This window comes from Tupaia chinensis, unplaced genomic scaffold (genome assembly GCF_000334495.1).
Source record: "Tupaia chinensis unplaced genomic scaffold, TupChi_1.0 Scaffold142619_1, whole genome shotgun sequence".
In the NCBI taxonomy this organism is placed as follows: Eukaryota; Metazoa; Chordata; class Mammalia; order Scandentia; family Tupaiidae; genus Tupaia; species Tupaia belangeri.
This window is the reverse complement of record NW_006202465.1, coordinates 152,856-156,581: the sequence shown is the minus strand read 5'-3', so window position 1 is coordinate 156,581 and position 3,726 is coordinate 152,856. Positions and strand designations below refer to the sequence as shown.

Genomic DNA, 3,726 nt, shown 5'->3' with positions numbered 1-3,726 from the left:
GACACTGAACTGAATTGGCTCAGAGGGCACAAGAGTGGGTATATACTGGCAAGCAGAAATCCTGCAGCATGGCTAGACTTTTTCCAGGTGCCTTGGAGGTGAAGAAACCAGAGTTGAGAGACCTAGCAGGCTGCACCTCTTAAGTTGGATGGGAGGCAGCAGTCAGAGTCTAGGGAGGCTTCCCCCCAGGCTTTGTGAATAAGAGCAGGGAACAGGCAAGTCTTGGGGGTTCACTCAGAAATCACATCACCAGGTTTCATGGAAACTCTAAGCTACAGGAGTCTAGAAGGGATCTGTTCTGGTTTCCAATGGCAGAAAAAAATGCTACCCTCTCTGCTGGGCTGTTACCCAAATGGAAATTTAGGGAGGGTAGGGAGAAACGGAGCCAGATATTTACTCAAATTAGTGCCTTGCTCACCTGTCCATGTATATTTTTGGAGTGAAAAACAATCAGATGCCTGAATGAAGGGCATGAGAGGTTCTTGAATGTATGTGGAGATGGGGGAACAGCACACATCCCTCTTGACAAGGCAGAGAGGATCAGACTATCTCTGCATCTCTCACACCTTCAGTTGCTCAGGCCTCACAGCTCTCCCCTTTGCCCAGAGATAAACCTCTGAATGAAAATAGCCATAGTCCAAAATTTCAAAACTAAGAGTTAACCATCAGATTCCAGCAAAGTCTACTTAGCACTCAGCAATTGTCTAAGATTACTAACTAAATGTGTGTGTGTGTGTTAATGGAATAAGGCAGAATCATCTATTTATGAAAAAACTAAAAGGTATTTTGTTCATGATAAGGGTAGTAAATTAAACAAACTCAAAAATATCAAAAAGAAAATAAAGTCCCTATATAAACTACTTGCTTCATTACTTGACAATCCACTCTGTGTACATTATTTGAAGGTCTGGATCACAGCAGGATTGAAAAACAGTGGCTGAGTGGAGAATTAGATTCAAGAAGTAGGTGCCTTGGGATAAAATAAGAGAAACAAAATAGTGATGGTAGGCTCAGAGATGTACCAATGGCCAGTAATCCTAGGAGAAGATGCAGCTCCCCGCCCCTTCACAGAAGAAGCAGCACATAACCACGGAGAGAAGGGGCCACATTTGACCTCTGGGTTCAGTAAGGGCCCTGAGCGGTATGGAGGGTTGGGGGCTATGCAGAGGGGTGGTGGCTAGTGAAGGGAAGAAATGAGTTGGCTCCTGATGCACTTTTTTTTTTTTCCTGCAAGAAGGGGTAGTAAGGGCCAAAGCCCCCGGTGAAGTTTTCTTTACGTGCTCAGGAGCGAACGTGTACAGAAGTCCCTTTTCTCCAGGTATGAGCTCCACATTTCTGTGGAGGAAGGTAGGTTCAAACTAAGGGACTGACGGGAAAATTGTCCTGCATTCTGCAGATCAGTACAAGCCAGGGACCCCTGAGGTAGAAATGGTAACAGACAGAGACTTCAGAGGATCTGGTCCACTTTTCCGATACCAGCCCCTTTCCACCCCCATTCATGTTGGTGCAGGAAATTATGTGAGTGTTGGGGGAGAGGTCCAGGTACTATCTCTTATTTCCCTGGAGAAGTGTGGGCTTCTGGCAGAAGAAAATGTGAGGAGTCTTCTCCCCAGAATGGCTACAAATCTATTGCTTCCTGTGGACCCCCAGGATCGGAGAGGCAGATGGCAAAGGAATTATCAGATCCAGGATTGGATACTATCTATTCTTTTCCTGATGTTTGCCCGTTTAGTGCAAGAAATGGAGGACTTGGTGGGGGGAGGTGGGATGGAGCTGGAGAGGAGTCAGTAGTTGAGAATGGATACCAGTTAGGATTTCCTAAGAAGCAAGCAATCAAGATTTATGGAGGAGGAGGGCCAGGGGAGGGGAGATTGAAGGCTACCAAACTGCCTTTTCCCTGCAGGGCGGTGGGAAGTCGGTGTAGTTGGTGACCCAGAGATACAGAGGGAAGACCCTGCAAAGGGTCCAGGTCTGAGTTCCCCAGTGTCTCTTTCCACCTTCAGTCTATTTCAGAGCCGGAAATGGTGGGTCAAGGGGGCTAGGAGAGAGAGAACTGTAGAGAAGGGGAGCAGAGATTTGGTCTGGAGACCAGCTCCCTTTGGAGGAGGAATGACTTCTGAAAGAAAAAGGATTGAGTTTGGAAATAATTTGTCTCTTGCATTTGAGGAAAATATGAGCTGTGTATGTAGGGAGAGAAGGAATAGCAAGGAGTCTCTGGACATTTCTGTGCTGCCCCCTGCTCCTATCATCACTATTTTCAGAGAAGTAGTGGACTTTGTGCTTTCTGGGTGTCCTGGACTAGGGAGTTTGGGATTCCAGCAAGATCTGCCTTCTCAGTAGCGCTGTCCTGATTCCCACTCACTTTAGTGTAAGAAAAAGTGAGATAGAAATTTGAGAGGGAGATTCACAAACACTTTGGAAATAATTTTTCTTTCCCATCGTACAGTTGTAGAAAAATGGAAGCTCTTAGGGTGGCGCTGAGGGGGGGAATCAGAGAAGGCTTTTTTTGGGTAGTAGGAGTTGGGAAAGTTTTGACAAATGGAGGCCAAAAGGAGCCGGTGTCCTTGTTAGCAGCCATTCACTTTCTCAGTCTCTCCTCTCTCTCTCTACAGGCCTTTGGATCTGTGGTTGTGGGGACTGAACCAGACAAGAAAAGAAAAGAGCTGCAATATTAGTGCAGGTCAGTGGGAGAGGGCGACCTCCCCAGTACCCCTGGAAGCAGGAACAATTTAAGCCAGTGTAGATGAGGAGGCCACTGCCTTCTACCCCTCTTTCAACCCTCTCTATGGAGTTTCAGGGTACACGAACACTTCAAGATCCATGAGGGAAGTGTTTTATGACTGGTGAGAATAGAAAGCAAAATAAGGAAGAGGAGGGAGGTGTGGCATTTGTGATGCCCCTTGAGGATGTAAGAGTAGCCCTTAAATTTGTGAAGTGGCCATTATTCTGTTCTGGCTGCAGTTTTGTAAATCTCACAACTGTAGGGGGAGAAAAAAGAAAACTGCCCAGGATTGTTTCTGGTCTGTAAATTGGGACTACTCAGTTTAAACCAGCATAGGCATAGCTAAGGCCAGAGCAATGGTTATGGACCAATCTACTCTTATACCTTTCTCAGCAAACTTCTCTTAAATACAGGAGGAAGCACCTGTGCAAGTTTCTGCAAGGCTTCTCTTGTAAACATGTGTGAAGTGGGAAGGAAAATAAAGAATGTAAGTGTGGGAATTCACCCAGGAGGTAGGATAGAGTCAGAAAGCCCAAAGTCAAGAGAGGGAAGGACTATCAGGACCTGTGTTCCACCCCCTAAACCCTCAGTGTCCTGTGTTTCCTCTGTCTTCTAGGATAGGCAAAGGAAGGAACATCTCAACGTGGAAAAGCTCTAAAATGGAAACAAAGGAAAGCAAGTAAATGAAGGAAACCTAGAAAATGAGGGGAAGCCAGAAAATGAGGCAAGTACAGAAGATGAAGACAGTGCAGAGGACAAACCAAAAATAAGGAGGAAGCCAGAGTATAAGGGGAAATCAGAGTATGAAGGAGAGCCAGCAAAGTAGGGTAAGTTCATGGAGCAGGACAAGGCCCAAGGTGAGGGTAAGACTGGCTCGCAGGCCTGGTCTGAGGGTGAGCCACTGGCTACTGAAAAGCGCCCTGCTGAAGATGACACATTCCTGGGAACCAGCAGTTAGCGTAATGGCTATGTCGCTGGATTCCCACATAGTTGACCGCCGTTCG

At 46.5% G+C, this 3,726-nt stretch overlaps 1 pseudogene; it reads left to right on the top strand.

The window, feature by feature from the left end:
* Window positions 1-1,001: 1,001 nt before the first annotated feature.
* The window catches only part of LOC114005132 (transcription elongation factor A protein-like 5), a 3,249-nt pseudogene continuing 524 nt past the window's right edge, over window positions 1,002-3,726 (top strand).